Consider the following 26,024-nt stretch of genomic DNA (forward strand, 5'->3'; position numbering starts at 1 on the left):
GATAAATCAACTTACACATGCATGTTGGCTCATGTTTTATTAACTACTAGAAATATACCACTGGTCATTTTATTAAATCAAAGGCTGTCACATTAAATCCTTAAAGTATAAAGTGGTTTGATCCTGCTTTGGGAAAGCTACCTATATATTTTACAATTGTGTTTCAAAGAGGGGATTTTGAATTTTCTAATCTCTTGATAATGACTGTCTATTTTTGTAAAAGAAGAAAGACAAAAAAGAAAAAAAGAAAGAGACATATACCATCAGTGAATGACTAGGTCAGAGGTCTCAGTCAGTGGTGGCTTGGCCACATTGCCTTTAGGTCTGTGACCACCCAGGACATCGGGGTCACCCTATGGCAGCCAGGAATCAGGGAAAAAGGAAAGGCCCCTTATTTCCCTCAGCAGCGCACTCCCAATGACCTAACTTCCTCCCACTAAGCCCCACACTCTTGAGGTTCCATCACCCCCTCCTAGTGCCAGGAATTGGAGACCAGACTTTCAAAATATGGGCCTTTGTGTGACATTTCAGATCTGGACTTCAGCAGATGCTAAAGTCTGAAAAACTTGCCTACTTACAAATGCTTCCTAACAGAATTCTTATTTTGTTCTCTAGCTGAACTCAATTTGGAAACAATTTGGTGTCTCCATTGATAACTTTTCTCTATTTTGCCTACTGGTCAGTTTCAAATGGGCTTAAGTGATTCATGCAAACTCTCTCCATCTAACAGTTTTCCTTCTGTAAGTAGAAATTCTCTCACCAAACATGGTGTGGTAGTGCATCCAGCACTCAGAAGGCTGAGGGAGGAGAATCATGGCAAGTTTGAGACCAACCTGGGCTACAAAGTGAGCCCAAGGACAGCCTGAACTGCGTAGTGAGACCCTGTCTCAAAAGAAGAAGACTAAGAACCAATTACATACCTTTGTACCTTCTTTAGCTAACATTTTGCCCCAGGAATCAGATGCTATGATATGGATGTTTGCCACCCCCTTCCCAATTCTTTTATTAAAACTTAAACCCAAATGCAATAGTATTAACAGGCAGATCTTTAAGAACTGATGAGTTCAAATTGTGTAATTTAATTATATAAAAATTAAATTTTCAATTTAATGTTGAACTGTGTTCAATTTTCAATTAATGACTTTGCAGATTTCCTGAGAATTTAGCAGTCAGTTCTTGCCCGGCCTCCCAAATCACCCCCAGCATGGGGAATCGACTTCAGTTCTTGACAGGAGGCAGGAGCAAAGAGAAGGAAAACAGGGGGGCCACCTTGGGGACCATCTGCTAAAACCAGAAAATTGCTTCTGGTACACAGAGCTGTGTTGTTAAGTATCCAACTTTCTTTTCTAAATGTTTCTGTTCCTTGTCTGCCTCAGTCTGTCACATGCAAGGGGTGCTAATGTCAAATTCATGTCTTACTGGCCACAAGCAGAAGGTCATGAGACCTTCATGGAAATGACAATCACCTTCACCTGTGGAAATTTATCTCTTCATGAGATATTGTAGTTTAAGTGTTCACATTGGTTTTTTTTCTTTTTCAAATGAGCCAAACAAACCAACAATTTGAAACATCAAAGAGACAGAGGACCTTGATTTATGATTCCTAGTTTACTTAGCTGGTTTCCTGCACATGGACCAATGATGTATTTCTAACAGCTAATAACTTTAGCTCAGATTAAGAGCAGGCTGGTCCACCTGCAGCTGGATCAGAGTATTAATGTGCACGGAATAATTAATCCTCAGCATCCTCCCAGTTGCCACTGCCTCCCCAGCTGGTCACCGTGCACACTGGGGTCCCAGGAAGCCTGGTCTTCCTGGACCTTTGTCCCTTTTCTCCACCTGAGGTGCAGGTCTTGCTCTCCCGTGCTGTGTCCTGATGCCTCCTTTCCTTCTGAGTTTTCTCCATCAGGGTCTTCTGGTCTTCTACTCGTGAATTCTAATAACATCTTCGGACCACGTCATACAATTTGCATATTACTTTGGTCACTTCCTGCTTTTTCTCTCCTTAGCTGATTTTTCAGTGTTTCTCCTCTCCATGTGTCTGCAGAACTCTTCCAGAAGCTCTCCTCCAGCTTTCGTGACCACTTCTTTCGCTTGGTCACTATCATACTTCCTTGCAGTAACTTTGCAGTACAAACTTGTCATTAAAAGTTAGTAACAAATCTCCCTGTGTGTCACAAAAATGCCTAATGGGCTCCAATCAGGTGGGACCTTTTTGGTATTTTGGGTACCTCTTTACTTTCTTTGGGACTTCTTTTCTGAGCTCATCATCAATTTGGGAGAAATGGATTTATATCAGAAGGCGTTCTGGGATAAATTTATGCTGCGTTATATGTTACATATTCCTTGATCTTCGAGACTAGTAAGCAGGGAATTCCATTTTATTGGAATGCTCTAGTGGAGGAGGCCAGCTGGCCCTTCGTCACAAAGCAATGAAGTGTCACTGCCTACCTTTCTGAGGAGTAAGCTCCCCCCTCACACAATTCAGCACCTCACCTGTCACCCAGTACCCTTGAGTACCTGTTGGTATTTGGCAAAGTTATAGGAAACCTTTGTTCTGGTTACTGAGATGGCAAAAATCTTGGGAAAAACCTATGGAGTGAACCCATTCTCAGCTTTAGCACTGCAGGGGGAAATAAGAAATAGTGTTGCCCAAAAGTGTATCTGTACCATTTGACGTTTTTTAATAGCACGGTGTATAATTCTCTTCTGCATGTCTCCTCATGAGAATGGAAACCCTCAGGACATGGTGGTGTGCTGGGAGGACTGCTCTTTTCGCTCTGTAAATACATTTGTAGAAAATGTACTCTGATGTCATTTTGATGGTTTAATTTCTGGAAGGATTTGGCTGATTGCATTTTTAGGAGTGTACCCAGACCAGTTTTAGTTGCCTGGAGTTACTTTTCGCAGCAGCTGCTGCTTACCTTCTTTCTGGTTAATCCTGTCTCCTGTCTGCAGTTATTTTGCTGATGTAGAGACCTGACCTTGGTTTAAATTAGTTTGACTGTAAAACTCTTGTGAATCACGTGCAACATTTTACTGGTTAATTACTACATTGTATCAGCTTGTCACAGAAAAGTTGGCTGCTCGACTAGAGGAACAATTGCTTTCTTTTTTGCAGCAGAACTCGCTTTAAAAAGAGAGCTAGCAGAGAACACAGGAAAAGGCTGGAAAATTAGGATTGCTTTTCAGCACACACCACAGCGAAGCCACAAATCTGTAACAAAAATCAGCGGCCACTTAGAGAAGTAGGAAGGGCGATCATCGAGGGTCACACAGGTCTGCTTTGCTCCTGAGCCAGCAGGGATGGCTAAAGGCCACCCCACAGGCTGCCCAGGAAAAGTGGCTCTCGTGGGTTAGTGCTGTCGCCTAGTGGTGGAAAAGAGAAACTCGGTAGGACGCTACAACTAGGGTTCAGTTATTGTCTCCTTTTATTCCTTCTGAAAAATAAGTTAATGCTTTTTATATTTGTGGAATGGTGCTGGTGGGTACCATTAATACTTCAAATTTTACAAAGCAAATAGTATCCCATATTAACTGAATGTTTACCTTCCACGTATCAAGTGTGCATATGGAATCTCCACCACCACCCTGTGCAATAGGTCTGTTACTATGTCTATTTCATAAAAAGACTTTAAAAGACCCTTCTAGAAAAAAATTGTGACATCAAATATTTGTGCTTGGCTTTGCCTCTCGACATGTGAGGTTACCATTTGTTTAGAATACCATTGTGAAACAAAGGCACACACCCGCAGGTCCATCACCCTAGGACGAGGTCGTGGGATACAGTGGTTTCTGTCATTCCCCCACGTACCGATTGGCTCAGGTGAACCCCTACAGGGTGCTGAAGAAACATAAAACCTGATTTGGGAGAGGGCAGCAGCAAGGAGAATGCTCCCAGGAGCTGGTGATCATGCGGAAATGGAAAGATGTAGAACCCGATTCTGCCAACAAGGCCTGGGAGGGGAGTGGTGGTCCAAGGCGGGAAGATGAAGAGTGATGTCCGGCACGGGGGACACAGCCTACACCTTGGTGCTCAGACCCGCTCTGCGCTTAGCTCTGGGCAGTCTTGTGGGTTGGTTCAGGCCGTGCACAGACTGAGAAGCGTGCAGCTGGGGGTGTCCCGGATGTTATAGGGGACCACAGGGCAGGCTCGGCTTGTGTGTCTGAGGGTGGCACAGAGACAGATGTGTGGCTTTAGATGATTGGTGGTTGTGACAGAGGGAACTGGGGCGTCAGTTAATTAGTAAAGTGTTTGGGTGTGATTCCTGCTCCCACTGGGAGCATCAGGAATGGATAGACCTGAATTTTCTGCCTGTTGATCCAGAGTAAGCCAATGCTGTGGGATGGGACTTGGCGTGCAGAGATTATTTCACGGTGCTCAGGAGCTGGAGAGGCCTGCAGGGAGAGGAGGTTTCAAGACTGACGTTTGAGGAGCTGAAGATAGGCCAGGAGGTTCAAATGTAGATCAAGGGTGGAATGGTGGGAACCACGCAGAGAAGCCTGGAGGCAGCGCCATGGCCTTGGACAGGGGTACACATCCCAGCAGGCACTGGGCCAGCGTCTCACTGGATCCTGGGCCTGAGGGAACACCATGAAACACGAGTTACACAAAGCGGGCCCCACGCCGTTCCACGCTCTGAAACCAGGTCAGTTCTTGTTCATCACTGAGACAATGCCAGCAGCAGACATTATTCATCAGGTTAGGAATTTAAAATAATGTCAAACAAAAAAATCCCCTAACCTTTGTAGTGGAGAGAGGATGAGCCAGGTGTCAGCGTGCTGGACAGTTTTAGTGCTTTTCTGCCTGTGCTCAGCCCCTAGGGCATGGAAAGCTCTTGGTTAATTTCTCCTGATTGTGCAGGGAATCCATCTCGCTCTATAAAGCCAGGCTTCAGAAAGCCTTCTCCAGTTCCAACCCCAGCTTCTGAGTTTGTAAAGCACCGTGAGAAGTAGGTTGGTCCCGTCTCTCATGGTTACTAGCACGGGTGGTTCTGAGGATTTGGTGCTCTTGCTATGCATGAAATGGATGCACAAGAAATACCATCAATCTGGTTCTGCCACTCTGCTTTTTGAACCTTAAAGTAAAAGACATAAATGCATCTTTTCCAATACAACAACTTTTTAAAGCTTGTATAGTTACTTCTTTATTATATAATGGCCTAAAATATGAGTAATTGTAGTAGCCGAAGGTGTGGATCACAATGTTATTGTTCAGATTGGGTTAGTGTCTCACAAGGTCAAAGAATAAATTACAAAGGAGACAGTTAAAAGCAGTATTATTGAATGGATAAGAAGGAAAACTCCTAACAGCTAGGAAGGAGCCCAGAAAAGGTCACCAGGATGGGCTCTTTGTCCAGGGTCTTTATATCTAGGTGGCCAGGTTTCTGGCTCTACCAGGTCAGTGTGGGCTTGGCCCATAGAATCTGGGTATGGACTGTCTATGCTCTAACATGACCTAAGGTGAAACAGAGAAACACAATAGCCATGTACTGATCATGTACTCTTCAGTCAGTTAGGAGTCTTGGTGGAAATTAGGGAGAACAAAGGAAAAAGGAAAAGGGGTTCAATTACAGAGGTCACATCACTGAGACTGTTTTCTGCATTCCTGAACTGAGTGATCTTTGGGGCTTTGGTGCAGGATTCCACACAAATACCAAACTTTGAAAACGCTCAAGTCAGGTCAACATAGTGTGCATAAAATCTATGTCTACCCGCCAACACACTTAAGTCTTATCTAGATTACTTATAATATCTATACAATGTAGACACTACATAAATTATTATTACTGTACTTTATTGTTTAGCGAATAATGATGAGAATGTAGTTGAAACGTGTTCAGTGTAGACACGATCTGTTTCGATATTTTTGATCTGCAGTTGGTTGAATCCATGGATGTGAAGCTCGTTGATATAGACAGCTAACTGGATTTGTATGTAGTGTTTTCAAAGTTTTAGTTGTTATGGGCTTTGTTCAGGTGAAGATCATTCTATCGTGTTCTTAAACATAGCAGAAAATCACTGGGAGAAAACCGATGAAATTCAACTGTTGCTTGCTGACAAACCCATCTAGTAAGTCTGGCTCCTGAGACGGGACATACTCTCTTTGCAAGGGTAAGGCGTCCAGCGGTACTGAAGTAGTGTGAACTGTTTTGAAAATATTCACAAACATTTCCATTCAGTTTGTAAGAGTTCATAGTGATAGGAAATTAACGAGACATCTAGATAGTCAAGCTAACTGGCAATGTTCATTCAAATTCTTCAGAAACAGAAAACTGGATGATGGCATGATAGAGTCTGAAAAATATTACAAGGCTGAGCACCTCAAGGCAGTCTTTTCATAGGGCAAAAATATCGATCTGGGTCCCATCAGAAACTATGCATCAGATGAAGATAATTTGAGAAAGATCTAACAAAGTGAATCTATTTACCAGGGGAATGCAGGTGAGGGAAACGGTAGGAGAGAGAGTTGCTACCACCTTAAATCTGATAGGAAAAAAAAGGGAGAAATTTCCAGAATCTTGGAGAGAATAGTTGGAAAGAACAAGTCACCTCAAGGGAAGTCTTTGCCCCTTGAACAGTCAAGTTCAAGGTCAAAAGAAAATGGAAAAATAAACATTCTGCTTCACTGTCCTTCCTCCTTCCCAGCACTTCCTGAGATTTTTCTCTTTGCCAAATCAAACCAGAATTCCAAGACCAGGAGAGGCTCTGGACTGTGTTTGTGAAGTCTTTGTGCAGTGCAGTGAGCAAGATAGAGGAGGGCAGGGGGCTGGGGATTTAGCTCAGCGGCATAAGCGCCTGCCGTGCAAGCAGGCAGTCGTGAGTTCGATCCCTGGTACCGATAAAAACGAAAAAGACAAAAAGAAAAAAAAAAAAAAGCTTAAGATAGAGGAGGGCAGAAATTGGCCTTGGACAGAAAATGGAAGCAAAATTTCAGAGGGACTTCAAGTACGATGGGACAGCCACAGTACTGGGACAGTTCACCAGCTTCCCAGTAACAGGTGAGAGCAGGAGTCGTAGTTCATCTTCCTTTGCTATAGTTGTATACTACAGACAGAGCAATTTATAAAGAATGGAGGTTCCTTAGCTCATAGTTCTGGATGCTGGGGGTCCAAGCGCATGGCCAATATCTGGTCAGTACCTGATGAGAACCTTCTTGCCCTGACATCTTTTCTGTAGGGATCCAAGACAGCACAGGGCTTCACGTGGGGGAGGGAGACAGAGATAAGATGATGTTTATAATAGTCCCACTCTTGAGAGGAACTATTAACCCATGAACCGATCATTCACTCAGGAGGGTGGGGACGTCATGACCTAAGCACCTTTTAAAGGCCTCTTCTCATACAACAATGGTGGTTGACTTTCAACATGAGTTTGGTGAGAACATTCAACCACAGCAGGATAAAATGTTTTTTTTTTTTAAATCATATAAAATCGGGCTACACGTCTTTAAAACTCTCACCATCTTACAGGAAATTAAATGTTTGAGATTTAGGTAGAAAAGGAGACATTTTGAATCATGTGGGTTTGGTGTGAAAAGGGGAGAGGGGACATCTGTCTCTCCACTGGATTTAGGAAAAACCATTCTCAAAGTGGTCTAGATGCCCCTTTCAGTGTAGAGAACAGGGTAGTCTTGTGCTTCACATGTGGTTGGAACATCTACAGGGCAAGAAATAAGATAGCTGGCCAGATGGACAATGGGTTCCAGAATGCCTGCTGCAGTGAGCAGACTTTACCCCAACAAAATTGTTGGGGTAGGAGACACAGGAATTAAGACAGACTCAAGCCAGGTGCAAGAGATAGGCAGCGAGCCTTTTTCTTTTTAGATCTTGTCCAGGAGAGACAACTTAACATGAAAGCCAAGTGGATCTTAACTGAGAGATGCCAGAGGCAGAGCCAGCCTGGAGGGCTGGAGAAGTGAGAAACAGACTTTTTTCCTAAGGTCTAGAGACACAAGGAAGACAGGGCAGGCGCACGCTCTGGACCCACTGGTCGTGCATCAGACGAAGGGTCTGTAAACACTGGTGGCCAGCAGAGCTCCTGTACTTGCGCTCTCTAGAAAGAAACAATGAAGCCAGAGAGACTTTAACCCTCCTACTTCATCTCTCTCTTCCCTTTGCTCCAGCCCAAAGAGAGTCAGAAAGTACAGTTGCAGGATGAAGGAGGTGCAGAAGGGCCAAGTCAGGAACAAGTGAATACCTGCATTGCCTCCCGCTAGCTGAAGGTGGGGGGAAGCTTAACTCTGTACTAGACGGTGCGTTTGCCTGGACCACGAGGTTGCGCGTTTATTACTAAGCTGGGAATAAGTTTTAGGAATTGAAATGCCAGGGAGCTATATTAACTAAGAGTATGCAGAAAAACCTTGGGGTGGGCCTGAGTTTTTACATAAGAGCAGAGTAAGAACGGCCTCCACAGCCTGCTCCTACAACTGCACCTTCCAAGTCCTGCCTGCTCATATGTGTATATAGTTGTCCCGTCCTTATGTGTGAAGGACACATAGACACCCATGGTGGATGCATGAAATTTGGAATAGTACCCCACCCTGTACATGCTTGGTTGTCTGTACACATACATACCTATATATTAAGTACAGTGAGAGATTCACAACTAATAATTAGAACAGTTATGACAATATATTGTAATAAAAGTTATGTGAATCTGTTTCTCCTCTCAAAACACCACAATGTAATGCAGTATACATATGAACCACAATAGCTGCAACTATGGAATATAAAACCACAGACAAGGATGGGTGATTACATACTACAGAATAAAATGGGTCACCGTTTCTGGTAAAATACAGGAGGCCATCTTGTCCCTTTTTTATTCCACACAGTCCTCCTGCCAGGCATTTGCTTCTTTGCAAAGTCTTTCTCCTTGGAAGCCTTATTGATTCTAACTCTATGAAACTTTCAGAATTTAAATACAAAAATCTTAAGAGAGGGAGGAGACAATGTGATCTTTCTTATGCTCCTGTCCTCTGGGACTGGCCATTTTGGGTTTTATGAACCACAGTGAGTGATGAGACAGGAAATCACTAGATACAAAATGTGCTGCTGTCAGCGTGGATATCACGGGTTGTGAGGTATAGCCCCAAATTTTGTGGTATTTTTAAGTATTCTGTGCAAAAGGGGTGGGGATAGAAGAAGTTTTCTTCTTTGAAATAGCAAGAACCCTGTCACAATTTTATAATTATAGTATGTCTTGTCTTCAGACAAATTTAAAATACTTTCTCTTTGCTTTTTAATTGGGATTAATTTGCAAGTTTGAACTTTTGAAATTCATCCCTAGTTTGATTTTCATTTCTGAGATTTGCAAACTTTCTCCCATTTTGTATTCACGCCTGTGTCAGGCACTGAGAGGTCCATGAATTTGTTTTGGTTGCTAGAGAAGCAAATAAACATGTTAACATTTAATCTTCCAGTAATGGAATTGGAAACAAAAATCCCAGCGACTTACAAAGCTGTTCAGAGATATTTTTCCGCTGCCTGTTGTGAGAAGTTAGGGTATGTAAAATAAATGATGTATGGAGCTGTAGGAATGCGACTTTTCCAGACTACCTTATGTCTAAGGGACATTAAACATAGGGTTCTCGTTTAGCAAATAAATAACCATTCATTTCAATGGCTGCATCGTCTGGACTTCCGTGCATATTTTTGCAAAGATAAGGAGAGGCCATTAGGGATTTAATACAAAATAAATCGCCAAGGGGTCTTCTTGTAGTCCTCGTCTTTCTGCCACATGGTGTGTTACTAATGTGCATAAATGGGCTTAAATGAATTTGTTATCTGTATTACATTTGCAGTATGTATATATTTATATATTATTTTTTAATTGTGTTTAAAAATAAAACATTAAATACATCATTTTGGAGAGTTGAGAACGTAGAATACGTAGATCAATCAGCTTCAATTAGTATTAAAAATGGCAGTATATTAGATTTGCCTGTGGGTGCATTTTCCCCTCAGAGTTTAATACATTTTGGTTTTACCATTTACGAGGTAGGCAGACGGTTAATTTGTCACCTTGCAAGAAAAGGCTGCTACAATCCAAACTGGATTAATGACATCAGGCTTCTGTGCATTCGAGGAGGCCTTGCCCTGGTTGTTTTATTGATGCCCTGGGTCACAATTTTGAATCCTGTCCCTGCACAGCCCTGATGGCTTCGGCTAACCAAGGAACTTTCCTGCTTTACTTTCTTGTTGAGTTACTCTTGTCACATTCACAGTCACAGAGAGAAAATGGCAGGAAATGTGAAGAATCATATTGAACTCTTTGACAGTATGCATTGCTGTACCCACCAGCTAGCCACCCCAAGAGTTTATCTTTAGATTTTTTTCCTCTGATAAATAGAAATTAATGAATTATAAGGTGGTAGGATTTGAAAGATGGTCATGTTCCTGTTGGGAATCAATTCTGGAATTATTCCAAATGTTTTGGTAGGGTATTTTAAACATAGCCATTCATTTCAAAAGAAAAGCTTTGTTGTCTGCCCAGCAAAAGTAGATCTTGTTAAAGAAATCATTGTTTTAAGAAATTAGAGATGCTGATTATTTTTCTATAACTTTTACTAGTATTTTTAGCATTTCTCATTAGTATTTTTATTAGTATCTGCTAAGAGATGTTGAATTCTGGTCTTCTGCTAAATTTTCTTCATCTAGTTCATGTGCCACGCATATGGGAAAATATACTTTTCCTAATATTCTTTCTTGCTAACCAATTTTATTTGGAGTGATCACTTCCAGAGTGAAAACTTTCTGAATTGTATGCAGTATTTTCTTTTCAAATTATCTTGATGCAGTACCATCCTGTGTAGAAATACCATTAAATTAACATATTTATTACATACATATTAGACTCTGCTTAATAGATTTCACTCCTATTTGTTTCTGAGCAGAAATGAAATCACTGTTTCATAGTCAATTATAGTCATAAGGGCAGTTGGTGAGCGTGTGTGTGTAATCTTTGTGTTTGGTAAAGAAAATATTCGTTACTTTGACTTCCCTCAGTTTGGTCAATTTATCATTCGGGGGTTGTTACCCTTGCTTTTATCACTGCTTTACTGGGGATGTTTATGGGGCATGGGCTTTGCCAGCAGGAGGTGTTTCTTGGAAAATGTTAAGTGTGAAATAGATCTTGTAATGTATTCCTCTGTTATTCAGTGTTTGTTTCCGCTTCTTGACAGTGTGTGCACAGTCCGGCACCAGAACTCTGAGGCAGATACAAATCTCCCTGGCTTCTCTCTCAGTCCAGGTGCACAGAGGGCCAGGGCTCATTGCGCCGGGAGACGGTACATCTGGAGGACTGGGACATGGTGCCTTCCAGTTCTGAAGCGCTAAGCGATGCAAAAGTCAGGGCTCTTCACTTAGAGTTTAGCAACCAATTGCCAAAACATGCAATAGCACTTCAGAGGCGACCACTTAACAGGGAAAAAGAAGCACTGACAAAAAAATTTGCATATTTAAGTTTTTTAAATTAATTTTTTTACTGCTCATCAACAATACAAAATAGTGCAGACATTATTATTTACCATCCACAGATCACCATTAAATTGACCTTGTTTGCCTTTTGCTTTCCTTTTCCAAATAAATGATCAGTCACATCTCAGAAAGAAGGCTGGGATTCCAGTATCTCTGCTTCTCTTTCTGGGTCACTTCTGCTGCACATTTTAGACCAGTGCCTGTGGCACAGGGGACATTTCAAGAACCCTGGGGCAGTGTCCTCACCAACTCTTTCGTGCCTGTTTAACCCTCTACTACATTTCTTTGTGTAAGTCACAGTTGAGTATCAGTAAGTCATAAACCAGGCTAAATAAGTCAGGATTGATCATTACATAATTGCTACTCAATAAACCAGGATTTTATGGCACCTATAAACATATCTAGAGGGACCAGACAAGTCTTTGGTTTGGCTTCTAAGTAAAAGCAGTACTTCTACTGCCCTGGCCATCTGGCTTAATCATTAATGTTCTCATGTCAAGGTTCTTCAATGTTCTGATAAATACATGCTCTTTCATGAAACCTGCCCTGTTTAAATTAGAGGAAATTTATTTCTCCTCTCACACTCTGAGCCTTCCCCATTCAGTGCTGCGTTCAGGTTCTGTAGAATCCTGAGTTTATGCTCAACTGTGACACATGTGAATGTTCACACTGGTCACAATTTGGCAACTCACTCATTGCTGTCCGTTGCTAAATCCACTCATCTGAGACTCATAACCCCATCGTCTGATACGCAAATTCTCCTTCCACGGCAACGTGGATCGCATCGCAGTATGTCTAACTCTCCAAGGAGTTCTTTTCCAGAGTTCACACACAGCCAGGATATCACTTGGTCCTTCTCCCTCAAAGTCTCTCTTGCTCTTGGCCCTTGGAGTCTTACATTTCTGGGATGTGATAAGAGCTAAAGAGAGTGGACTTCAAGGAGAGAGAGAGGTTTTAGAAGCACTCAGAGCATTTCTTAGCTTTGTTTTTTTGTAAGAGAACAAAACCTAACAAAATAAAACAGAATAAAACCTAACAAAATAAAACAGAATAAAACCAATCAGAGCAAAACAGTGAAAGTGGTACAGACTTCAAAACAAGATAATAGGAAATCAACAAGTGTATCTTGTTATCTTCACAATAGTTGTCCATACCATCAGACAAATCAAACAAAACAGAATAAAACCAGTCAAAGCAGAACATGGTCCTGTGTAAGTCCCTGAGAATACTTGGATGCTTAATCTTTTAGCTTTTTTCTTTATATTGTGTTCTTCAAAATTGGCCTGAAGGTATTTAACTGCTCACACATGTTACAGCATGTGTACGCATGTTTATGGCATGTGTACGCTTGTTTACACATGTTTACGGCAGCATTACTCATAACAGCCCACGTGACAATGACTGAAGTGCCCATCAACCAGGGAGCCAGCAGACACAGTGTGAGGCAGTGGGTGGCTTTCAGCCTGTAAAAGGAGGGAATCCTGACACATACTGCCTCATCAGTAAGCTTTGCAGACATTGTGCTAAGTGAAGTAAGCCAGAGACAAAATGCAAATACTGTAAAGTTCTATTTTTACGTGGTGTGCACGATGGTCCAGTTCACACACAGGAGCAAGAATGGTGGTTGCCAAGGGCGGGGTGAAGGCAGAGAGGAGCTGCTTTGCCGTGCGGGGATTGTATTTCATTTTGCAGGACCAAAGCATCCTAGAGATGGTTTCACAACAATGTGAATACACTCAACACTGCTGAACTGTATACTCAAAATGGTAAAATGGTGTGTCTTAGTCACTTTTCTCTTGTTCCCGAGACAAAATACCCAATGCCCAAAATGAAGGAAGGAAAGATTCATTTAGTTCAGTTTCTAGAGGTTTCAGTCCATAATCAGCTGGCTCTAAGGCGGGCTGGCATGGCGAGGGGCAGTAGGTTAAGGCGGGAAAACAGCAAAAGCAGCAAGAGTAATGGGGAACATAAACCTCTTCTCCTCCCTCGCACTGTAAGCAGGCTACCCGCCCTAGGGTGGGTGTAGCACTCAAACCATCTTCCTGTCCTCTTGCACAGGCTCAGGATATTTACAAAGTGAGGGCCCTGGTCCCCTGCTGAGTCACTTAGCCAGACTGCTAAACTTTTTAAATTGACACAGTGAATCAACTGCAACATTTTGAGCTGGGCACAGTGGCACATGTCTGTAATCCCAGCACTCGGGAGGCTGAGGCAGGAGGATCTGGGAGTTAAACAGTTTTCCACTGCATGCCCTTTACAGCCAGGATGTAGACCTGCTGGGTTACTCAGTCAGGCTTCTGAACTTTTCAGGTTGACACACTGTCACAGCCATTACGTGGTACATTTTATGTTTTTAATGACAATTACAAATAAGAAAATTTAAAAATGCAACTGTTCTTTTAAAGCTTGCAAAATCCAGTTCTGTAGTGCTTTAATCATAGGCAGGGGAGAAGAGAAAGTCACTGTGAGAGCCCTTCTTACCCTGCATACTTATCTCAGGAGGAAAATCTGTAAATACAAGGAAGCAGCCTTAGAGCACAAAGCAAGATGCAACAGAAAAAGCAGATATATGTGTCTCCTGTCAGGAAAGAGAGGCTTGGTGTCCAGGTGGCACCTGTTTCTTGTTTCCTTCAGACTCTGCCTGCACGTGTGTGACATAGAGACCCTTCTTCTCCACTCTCTCATTTGAGATACACTGCACCAGAAGAAGCACTGTATGTTCAGCTGGTGGTGATGAAGCTTCCTGTGGTCCTCTATGCCTGCTGCGGATGGCGAGCTAGGAAAGCTTAAAAAATAAAATAAAATAAAAATAAATCTTTGATATTTGCATAGAATTTGCCTCTCTAAGTTATAATGCAGAATTATTAAACAAAGAGAGCAGTGAATTTAGCTTCTAAGTTTCCAGACTTTGAGCACAATTTTAAAAACAATAATTATAAAGCTTTCTGCCTCTTAAGTAGCAATAAATATGCATGTAGTCACATTTTTGTTGTAAAACATGAATGTTACCAAGGAAAAATTTTGGAAACCAAACCCAGATCCACAGCTGAGCCCATTTCTTGGCTCTCGCTCCAATCCTAACCCAGAAAGCAACGACCCGTGCAGTTCTTTTTTTTTTCTTTTTTTTTTTCACTTCTTTTCTTAAGTAACTTTTTCTGTAATAGATACTTGGAGAAGTGCTTTTTCACCCAATTATATAGAATGGTGTAAAGGAGAAAATATAAATAATAAAAATACTTTCTCATCAGGTAGTTCCTACTGATACTTTAAAAATAAAAATAATCCATATGTAAGGTTAGAAAATGTTAACAGGATGCAAGTGTCAAACCTGAGTGACTCCTTCCAGCCCTAGTTCTTTAGTTCCTCTGCCAGGAGTTGAATTTCCCTCTGTCTGTCTCTGTCTCTGTCTTGTCTCTGTCTCTCTCTGTCTCTCTGTCTCTCTGTCTCTCTGTCTGTCTCTCTGTCTCTCTCTCCCTGTGATTGTGTGATTCCATTTCAGAAGCATTCGCAGTAAACTGCTGTCTGGCCCACTTTTTCCCTGAGATGCAGAACCAGCAGAGTGTCTGTAAGTTCCCGTCTAACAGCTGGCAGGTGGCAGCTCCGGGAGGAGCTGGTGTTTCTGTTTGAGTCTGAGGCCAGACGAAATGGAGGTGCCCATACTGCAGTGGTCGGACAGGGGAGCCCCACTCAGGCAGCCTCCTCTCTCACTGAGGGTAGAGGCTTTCCCGGGGAGGGCGGGCTGCCCCCTCAGCCCAGGGATGGACCTATGGGTCCCATCCACAAACAGCAGGCTAACACCTGGCCAGATGCTTGGGTGTCCCACGGCCCAGTGAGGTTCACACATAAAAACAAATCACCTTAAATGGAGAAATACATAAATATTAACATTTATGAAGCATTCTTTTCATCTAACCATTTCATAGTAATATAGATCGCATGAGTAGCATCAAGCATACATCAGACACTTTTGACGTGGTCAGGGGAAGAGAAGGGAGACCTCCAAGCTGCTTCACAGAGTCCCAGGACTCCTGCCTTGTTGGCCTGTTTGGTCGCTTGTCTCACTCAGGATCCCTGAGGTTTGCTGCCATTTCTTGCTGATTGAGCTTCGAGGCGCACTTAGGGTTGTGCTCCTGTGCCCAGCAGCCCAGGGGCCCCTCCCCTCCGTGCTCCTGGTGTCCACCTCCCTTCAGCGTCTCCTCCCGTGGGCAATGGTGCAGGTCCTTTTCTGGCCTCCTGTTCTCTGCAGGAGCAGCTCCTCTCCAGCCCTCCTCCGACCTTCTCAGTGTCATATCGGTCCTCCCAAGCTCTCCACTGCCCCAGGACTGTCTGTGGGCAGTGCCCTCTCCTGCCTTAGCCCAGCTGTCTCCCACTTTCCTCCAGGGAAGCCCGAGCATCGTTGCCACCATGCAGAAAGGCCACACTGCTGCCTTCTCTTGTTGTTTGTGCTGTTACATGGCCGACCCAGCCTTGACTGCCTTTTTCTCTCTGGGCTGCTCCCCAACTCCTCACACCTTGCCTGTGGCTTCTGTTTCTGTCACCTTTTCTTCCAGGCAGAGTTAGGAGCTCTTTCTCTTCGCTCTTCCGGTTTTTTTGATGTTTCTCTATCAGAGCACCAATTGCCTCATGGAGTCGTGTTTTGCTTTGGAGCCGCCTCGTTGCTACAGTGAGCTCCCTGAGTTTGGGACTGTTGGCTGCTTGGTCTAAAACTTCTGGATCTTCAGCCCTCAGCATAGTGCCTGGCCGGAGTCGGAGCCCAGCTGAGCGAAAGGGCTGTCTGTGGCTCTGCACTCAGCCGGCGCTGGCTCCCGGCTCTGCTCTGTCTTCCCACATTCACAGACTGCTCCTGTTGGTCCTCTCCCAGCTCAATTCCCGACGCCTTCACTTTCCGTTTCCTGCTTTTGCTGCGTGCTGGGGTAATGTCACAGTGAAGCAGTCTTGGCATGCAGTGACCCTGCTTGTTACTCTGGGCCTTTGGACTAGTAAGTTGCATGACCCCTTTCTAGTTCCTTGTCTTCCTACTTAAAAAAAAAAAAATATTTTGGAGGTGGCAGAATTTGCAACGCGGGTTGTTATGAGCAAAGTCCTATACTTTCTTGGAACCGTGCACTTGGCGGACTTTTAGTGATGATCTCATATCTTTCGTGTAGAAAAGGATTTTGTTGCCAGGAATGGTGGCTCATAAGTGTAATCCCAGTACTCTGGCAGGCTGAGGTAGGAGGATTCCAAGTTCAGGTTGAGCTTGAATGGAGTGATTTAGTGGGCAATGGTGCGACTTAGAGAGACTCTTGTTTTTTGAAATAAAAAAAACAAGAACAGTCTGTGGATGTGATATGAGGGCCTGGGGTTCAATCTTTAGAGCTTCAGAAAAAGAAAGAGGATTTTTTAATCTACATCGTATACAAATAATTTAGAGTATGAGTTAAACTTCAGACATTGGCAAGGTGACTGATGGGAACAGGCTTAAATTCCCTGCCATTTATAAGATTTTACCATCATGTATTTGTAATAGTGTCATAGTCACAATATCTGTCTGAGAAATTTCCTCAATTTGAATAATCAATGTATAGGCAGAAGTGAGTAATTCAATAGCAGATGTTTCTGACATTTTGACTGCCAAGTTTTATGTGACTCTTATGTATACCTGAGACTAAATTAATGGGACGTGCTACTGACCAGACATAGAAACTAGAATAAGTGATTCACTACAAGCACCGTATTTAGATGTTGTTAATTCCCTGCTCTTTTTTTCTCAGTCTTGTTCACAAGAAATCTTCAGGTAGGAGATGAAGTGATCGCTTTACTTCCAGGAGATCTTCCACCACTCGCAGAGACTTTGGAGAGTTGAGAACTCTCCACACAACTGCAGTTGTGAATTGTGACAAGTTGGGTGTGAACGCTGGGCTGCGGCTGGCCTTAAGGTTGTTCTGAGATGCGGTGGCATCTGCTAACATGCAGTTTATGGGATGACACTGGAGGGACCAGAAATACAGAGAATGTCTTCAAAGGCAGGGATCTGTGTCCTGTATCTGATTCTTGTCAACATCCAAGCCTGGGGCTTGCTGGTGTGGTGACCACAGAATTACGGTGTTTTGACAGCATGCAGAGGACGCTGAGGGCCAGTGGCACTGATGGTGGCAGTGTCAAGAAGGTGGACCGATCTTTGAATACTTGGTATCTGGGGCACAGACAGCACGATGCACTTGCATTCCGGGGAGTGGTAAAGCTGCCCCAACACCTGACTGCTGGAGACCCCATTCCCATGGAGACTCAGGCTCTGCCTCCAGACCGAGTTAGAGCAGCAGGAGTCCCAGACCTTCTCCTGCCCCTCGTCATGCAGGCAAAAGAGCACTGGGCAAGGAGTTTTTTCTTCTAGAATGTTTTGATCCAGAGACAGCAATTTGAGGACTACTTCACAATACATATCAATGCTGTGCACTTTCTGAACACTTGCATTAAAACTTGGTGTAGGGTGCCCTGCTTAATTCTCGAGGCTACTCCGTGTAGCAGATACTCTTTGCTTCCTATTTTAGAGAACAGGGGATTGAGGCTCAGGTAACCTGCTCAAGGTCACATCGATACTAAGTGGTGGCAGCATAAGCTTTGTTTCCCGGTGTTCTGCTTTAGAAGGCTGTGCTCTGTATTGTTACTATGCTGCTCCCAGGGCCTCCTCCAGAAGAAGGTCCAGGCCTCATTCCCAATTCCTGGCTCTGCCATGTGCCATGTGCATTTGTTGTTTATTTTCTCTGGATCCCAGTATCACATCTGTGGAAGAGAAATTTAAAAACCTAATTCATAGACTTGCTTTGAGTATACAGTGTCTGTAAAATTCTTAGCAGTTCCTGATACATACTAAATAATAAGTAGTGTCTAGTTTTTTAAATAAACATTGTTAAAACAGTAATATTCAAATAACAGTAAAATAACTTGCTTGGCTTGAGACGAAGTTATTTGTCCTTAAGAAACCAAAAAAAAGCCTGGATGTATTTCTCACTGGTAAAGTGCTTACCAGGAATAGACCTGTGGATTCACTCCCCTGCATGACATAAAGAAATGCCAGAAGTGGTGATGTGCAGTAATCCTAACACTGTAGGAGGCTGAGACAAGAGGATCATAGGTATGAGCCTGGCCTGGGTAACTCAGCAACTCAACGAGACCCTGTTTCAAAATAAAATAAAATTTAGAAAAAGACTTGGGATATAGTTCAGTGCAAAGGCCCATGTTTCAATCCTCAGTACCACAAAATAAATAAATAAGTAAATAAATAAATAGCCAAAGGGTGTCTGTGGTACCCTAAACCCTTGCTGGATAAGTGTATGATATCTCTACAGCTCACTTCCTTTTGAAAACCAGAGCAGAAGGAATAGCGTGTCTTCTGGAATCCTCTGGACCATGCTATACAGAACAAAGTAAGAATCAAAAGCCTAGAATTCCAGACCCAAGTTTGCGCGGGCCAGCTGGGACTCCTTAGATATTCAGGAAACCGCCTCGGGCCTTGGTTTTCTATTTCTTCCAGGGGTGGGGCCTGTAAAGCAGACTTGCCCTGTAGACCTTTTATCCACAGTGATCTGTGATCGCCGCTTCACACCTGTGATGTGGCTGAGTTGATGAGATCCTGCCCCCTTCACCGTCGTCCTTCACAGCTGTCCTTGTGGCTGTCGGGATGGCACCTGGTGTGGGGACGCTCCGGGACAGCGCCCCCACACGAGTGGCTCTGGTGTTGCCTGTGTAGGTGATGGGCCCTGGCTTGGCTTAGCTTGGCTCGCACTCCGCTCTTCTTCTTAGTCCTCGGAGACCCTCGTGGGGGGACTTTGTGAACGCTTATCCTCCCTGACAGACCCGATAAGACCTGTCTGGAATCTCCTCTGGAATGAATACCTGGAGTGTCTACCGCTTGCTGTGTGCAGCACGGGTCGCATTATTTACCCTCTCGTTTGTATAATTAGCTCCTGTTATTTCATGATGCCTTTTATTCGACCTTGAGACCCCTTCTAGGCACCCTTACCATGTATCATAAATGCGTAAGGTGTACAAATGCGGACACAGTACGCGTGGATCTGGAAACCGGCAATTCCCTGTACTAACGCTTTAACTTTGGGCAAATTACTTACACCTAAGCCTCAGTCTCACTGTCTGTAAAGTGAGACAGTAACTTCTACCTTTCCGAAAACTTAGATAAGATGTAACTAAGATGAAATACCCACCTAGCACATAGCTTCTAACAACCACTGATTAGGCGGAGTCTAGAAAGGGAGAACTGTGCTTTTACATTAGGGCATTTTTTGCTATTTATTGTCAAATAATAAGATCTTTAATGTGGGATGAATCTCTGCAAATTTATAAGGAAATAGCCAAATCACTCACTCAGAATAAAAGACCTAAACAAATAACTAATAAATCTATAAAAAGATATTTAGCTTAATCAGTACTGAATAAAATGTATATTAAACCCACCATGTATTGGTTTTACTGAGAGTGTTGTTCATTGTTTGAACAAGGTTGTTGTGGGTGCTGTACCCCTAAGCGACAGGTCTGTTTCTCTGTGCCCACACCAGGCCACCTGAGGACCTGTGGAGAGCTACTCTGCAGTCTCCCGCCCCCATCCTCTGTGATGCTCTGGTTCTGACCTGCTAGCAGCCAGTATGCACTGCTTCTGCCCTTGGTCCACGCAGGGCACCGGGACACTCTGGTGTTGCCTGCTTTCCCGAGCTTCTTGGAGAAAATGGGCGCCGGCCAGTGCCAAGCCTGAGTGTCCAGCCCTGGAGGTGTTTCCTGTGTCCCTTCCCTCCCACCTTCTCCTCAGCCGCTGTCCTTTGATCCCTGTCCACCTCTTCCTCAATGTGTGACCAGCATCGAAGCTTCCTTCCTGTTCATTCCGATTCATTCCCCTTGCCTTGGAGAGGTGCTTTCAGCTCTAGACTGGAGGCAAAGGTGGCCTGGTTCTTTGTTCTTCTCAATCTGTTGTGTGTTCAGTGAGTCCTTTCTGGGCTCTTCAGGTGGGTCATCTGAGCCACGAGCAAAGGACGGCCTGTGACCGGGTTTTGATCACAGACAAGACCAGAAAGTTAAATAGCTCGCTGGGAATTACAAGTATGCCTTTCACTGTGCGACTTTCTCTCGTACTCTCTACCCTGATTTCTTGTACACACACTGAGGGGTAGAGAGACTGTCGGGGCAGGCTTACCCTCACTGGTCAAGCTGAAATGAAGGACACTGACATACGCTGGAGAAAGGGCGGAAAGGGGAACGTTTAATGAGCAGCTGGTTGCAACCAGCACAGTGAAAACGGTTTTCAGGTGAGATTTCATCGTGTCTCCCAAGGGAGCTGGGCTGCAGGTCAGTTCCTCTGTCCCATTTTACAGAGAGAGAGAAGTCAGGAATTCAGAGCAAGCTGATGGGAAACTAATACAGAAACAAACACGTCCCACGGGGTAACTCTGTGGCCCGGCAGGCGAGGGTCTTGGAGCTCACTCCACGATAGCAGGTGGCAGACGCCTTTGGCTGGAAAAGAACAGCCATTTTTCTTCTGAGTTGTTCATTTAGAAGTAAAGCTACAATAAAAATAAACAAAGCAAAGCAGGGCACTTTGAGCCAGGAATAAGAATCTTTGGAACCCAGGCAGATAAATCCTTAAGTGTTTGTTTTAACAGATTACAATCTCCTTCAGACCTGAGCTGCATGCTACACTTCACAATAATAGGAGAAAAGAATCATTTTAAAATCTTTTACAGCCTTATGGAAGTATAATTGACAAATAAGATCTGTATATTTATTATACATGCAGTGTGATGATTTGATATATATAGTATGTTATTACTGCAATCAATTAACACATTTTCCACCTCACACGTGTGTCAGCGTCCATCGTGAGATCACGTGGGATGAGCTGTCTTAGCAAGTGTGAAACACAGTGTTGTGTTTTTGAAACAGGGATCACTATGTGGTTCAGGCTGGCCTTGAACTTTCAGTGACTCTCAAGCTTCAGCCTCCCTGGTGCTGGAGTCCCAGGTGGGCATGCCTCCCCACATGTAGCAACTCATATTTTAGGCTGAGGTCACCGTGTTGTACGTGAGACCTGCAGAACTTTCTCACCCTTGAGATAAATGTCTGTACCCTCCAACCAACACCTCCCCATTGCTCCCACCTCCTGCCTCTGGCAGCCACCATAGTAATTTCTGAGAGTTGATTATTTTTAGATTTAGAATCATGCTGTATTTGTCTTAAAGAATCATTTTAAAACTTGAACTCCAAAGAGTAATAAAATGTGCTGCCCTTGACTTCAGAAAGTTTGGTCAATGACTATCTTCCATTGTGTTTGGAAGCCTCCCTGGATTTCTCACCATGTTATTTCTGGAATGCTTATTCAATATTATGACACTCCAAATAAACTGAACAGAATTAACTCAAGAATAAAAAAAATCACCTCTTGTGTGTCTCAATCTGATATTTGCCATATGGGAGGCTCAGCAGGCTTAATATATGGCAAACACACATCCACAGCCAATGGATAGAGGGAAACATAACCTCTCTCCACTCCGTTTTAATAAGTGCCATAGAGTTTTTCTTTGCTTTCCCTGCACTTGTTCTAATTTAATTAGAATACACCATTCCCTGGCAATCAGGGTGAAAAGTGATTTGTTGCTGGTTGGTACAAGAAGATTATTAACAACATCAAACTGTACCTGGAAAGAGAACCAGGAAGTTTTATCACAGCCTGTTTCTTTAATTGGAGGTCATGGATGATGCATTTTGGCATAAAGTTTCTCCGTTGCCAGTCAGAGTAACTGTAGACAGAGACTGTGGTGTTTTATACTTGGCCTAACTAATCCCTCTACTGATAGATTCATTTCTTCAGCAAGCCAAGCCCTGTGTTTGGCATGGGAGTTGCTGAGACATAAATGCAAGCTGTCGCTCTCAGAAGACAATCAAATCGTCAGCAAAAGCTTACAGCAAAACTGGATGCTTACCTGGACTGTGGGCAGAGTCAGCTTGCAGGGGGCTTCATGGATGACAAGGGGGTGCAGGCTCTTGGAGTAAAGACTCCTTATCCAGTTCTCCAGCCTGCATCTCATTGGCCCACCGGTGTTGCAACTTCCCAGTGCTTCGTTAACTAAGAAGCGACTCCCAAGCTTTCTGATCCCCATTCATGATAAAGAGGGGCTCATGCATTTATCTGGGGGTCCTGCTTCCTCCTCCTGAGAGACAGAGCCTTAAGCTCCTCCCAGAAAGACCCTGCCTACCCCTGGGTACCTGGCATATATATGTAGGTTACCACAAAGATACATACTGGAGCTTTGTAGATAATCACCTTTGGTTATCAGTCAACTAGAACTTCCAAAACATGAACAGAGAGGTAAGAAGAGAAGTCCAGGCAGCAGAATGTTAATGATGAAGTAAAAGTCTTCTCATTGCCATGACTGTGGTCTCACAGTCACAAGCATTGTGGGAAAATCTCACAGCGATGCTTGGTGATACCAATTGAAGAGTTCTTTACCTTCCAGCAGCCTTGTAGGGATGCTCTATGTTCTGGGAGTGTTTTCTGCTTTGAATGTTGGTGCTGTGCACCAAGTTCCTCTTGCAAAGGGAAACTTCCTTGCTGGAGAGCTCTGTTTCCGGAAGGAGAACCCGATTCCCTGGTACTGTGGGAAGCCCACCTGGTGGATAGCTTGACATCTGCTGGTTAAATCCTGACTCTGGTAGTTACTGGCACTGTGAACTTTAGCAAGTTAAGACCACATGGGTCCCATTTCTTCTGTAAAATGGGAATAAGCATGATCACTTTGGTTACTTAGAAGGGTTATGAGGTCTGCGGGGCAATGGTATGAGGGCTTTGTAAAAGATAAAACTGCAAGGTTTTTAAAAAATATTTTTTGGAGTAAAGATATATTTGTGCTCATTCTAGCTATAGGAAGAGTTGTGTTTGTTTTCCCTGGAGTGTTACCTGCATGGTGAGTTAACATTTGATGGTTACTGGTGGTGTGACTCCTGTATTCAGCAAAGTTGGAGAAATGATTTCTTAGGAAATAGCTTATCTTTGCTAGAATAAAACCCTTAAAGGAGAGAGATTTTGTGAGTTCTAGTTGCTCATAGAACCTGTTGTACAGAATTATAAAATTAGGTAAGAGCCCAAAGAACTTAAATTGCTGGTGACGGCTTCAGAAACCAGGAACTTTGGATCAGGGCTTTGAAGGATAAAGAGGGAGCCAGATAGGAGAAAAAGCATCAGAGGCAGAGAATGCTCTAGAATGTCAGCAGAGGCCATGAGTGATGGGGAGTGTGAGAGACCATGGAGATGTAAGAAGCTGAGGGCTGTGGCAGCATGGAAAGTTATGGTGAGAGGCGAACAGGTCGGGAGATTGGATTGTGGAAGGCTTCAGCTTCCTAGTGTGTAACATAGTTTTGTCTGATGGGCAGAGGAGCCTGGGCTTGCAAGGGGGACCTAGTAGCTCTAGCAACACTGTGAGGATGGTAGTGTCACTACCAGTCAAGCTGGAACTGCTCAGCGTCTCCACCAAAGCCACCTTTGGTTCCTGAGTAAAAGGCTTGAGAGTGGGATATACATGGACTTTTCTAACTTAGAAAACAAAATGAACAGAAGTTATTTAGAGGGAAAAGCAAAATATATGCAAATAACCCCTATTGATAAATGTGGTACATGACAAAAATACTTAAAGTCAGCAGTAAGGATACACTGGTACTAAATTGAGTAAATCCATGCTAGAGAAAACAAAATAATAATAATGTATCATAATAATGTAATCTAATAGTAAAGAATAAAAGAGGCTGGAGACAAAAATTAAGAAGGGCTATAACAAAGAGAAAAATCAAAGTTGACATAGTATGCCAAAACATTGTAAGAAAGAATTATTTGGAATTAGGATTCCGAAGAAATAAATTCCTCACAAGTTCAAAAATTTGCCTGTGAATTTTGCCTTTGAAGATAATGATACACATTGTAGTAACTTGTTATTCTCTCATTATTTGGTCGTGAAATTTTGTTTTATTTTTTCATAAAGTAAATTTTTTTTTAAAAAATTGATACAACAGGTTTTTCAAAAATGAGTTCTTAATTGGAGGTCACAGAGGTAGCAAACTCTGTCACTTTTGGTCAGGGAAGAGTGGTTCAGAGGCCTCTGGGAGCTGCGAGCAGCTCAATTCTTGCTCCTGACCACCACGGGGGCCCAGGAGAGGTCCCTCCATCACACAGCATCCTCAGTCACCTTTCTGGATTTGGTGGCCTTGCACACATGTACCACAGAGGTCACTGGGTTTCTCATTTGCATGACAGCATTGGAGTCCATGCTGCTTCATGCAGTCAGTAATAGAAGCAGGGTAGAGTTTGGGTTTGAATGTTTAGAATTGTATCTACTACCAACCGTCTAAGGCAACATGGCCAACAGGCAGCATAAATTAGGGTCTGTGTACTCAGCCTAGTGGCAGGGTTGGAAAGAAGATATAATAGTCACAGATATTCTTTTGGGGAAGACAAAATAGGAGAAGAATGGTCAGTAATGTGTTGGGAGCAAAGAGAATGACATGCAAGCAGACACTAGACGCTGATGTGTATCAAGAAAGGCAACCAGAGATAGCCAGAGCTAGTCTATTAGTAGGAAAATCCAACTCAGGGCACTGGCTTCATCTGCATAACTCAGCTGGACTGGGGCCCTTGTGTTGGGCTGCGATTCATAGCTTTAGGGATAATGAATGTTTCAAGTTTCTTGTATTCTGGTTCCTCCTGAGAAATGCGAGCTTAGACCCAGTTTATTTTGAATCTCAGAATCAGTATCACAGTTCTTCCCCCGATGTGACCACCAGTTCAAAGATAACCTTATAGCCACTGAGCCATCCATCAGTGAACAAGGAGAGACAGATGTTCAGAGATCTCTGGATGCACCTGGCTGCCTGAATCCTTGCTGGACCCAGTAAATGACTCCTACAAGACGATGGAATTGAAATTCTGGCCTCTCGTGAGAGGGTAATATTTCCCAAACTGCCTGATGCACGGCCCCAGCTGAGATCTAATGCAAGTATTTTGCTGAAGAGAAGCCGCAAATGTGAGGTGCTTCTAACAATATGTGTCAAGCAGTGTGTAGCCGATGGTAGGAGTTAGATTTATGCATATGCTGGTTGTCCATTTCCAGCTGCTTTTGTGAAGTCAAACTTTTTTATGTTAACAGATCACATTATTATCACATTTAGTGAAGAATAATGAGATATGGTGGTGATACATCATTGGTAACTCATAGCACCATTTGAAAACATGCTTGTTTTGAAGCCTGCAGTAGTCTTTGCTGTGCACACACGCACGCGTACACACACACAGCTTTTAACAACTGGTTCTGAGCAGCTCTTCACAAATGCTTTCTTTCCAGAAATGACCCTTGCAGTGGGTCGGCAGAAACATCCTGTGTTTCCAGATAATGTAAAGGCACAGAACTATGTGGCAGTTGAGATAAATGTCCAGAAGGGCTTCGGAATTCTGAAGAGCCCTGGTTATGAAATGGATAGAGGTTACCTTCAGGAAGCTGCACTGCGTCACTTCTGTAG

The 26,024-nt window shown here is 43.4% G+C and overlaps 1 protein-coding gene across 10 annotated transcripts in view; it reads left to right on the top strand.

Moving 5' to 3' along the window:
- Prune2 (prune homolog 2 with BCH domain) overlaps positions 1 to 26,024 on the top strand; it is a 277,788-nt gene that overhangs the window by 69,362 nt on the left and 182,402 nt on the right. The gene's annotated exons all lie outside the window — the stretch shown is intronic.

Source organism: Cavia porcellus, unplaced genomic scaffold (assembly GCF_034190915.1).
Source record: "Cavia porcellus strain 051 isolate PalLab524CR breed Dunkin Hartley unplaced genomic scaffold, mCavPor4.1 scaffold_1, whole genome shotgun sequence".
In the NCBI taxonomy this organism is placed as follows: Eukaryota; Metazoa; Chordata; class Mammalia; order Rodentia; family Caviidae; genus Cavia; species Cavia porcellus.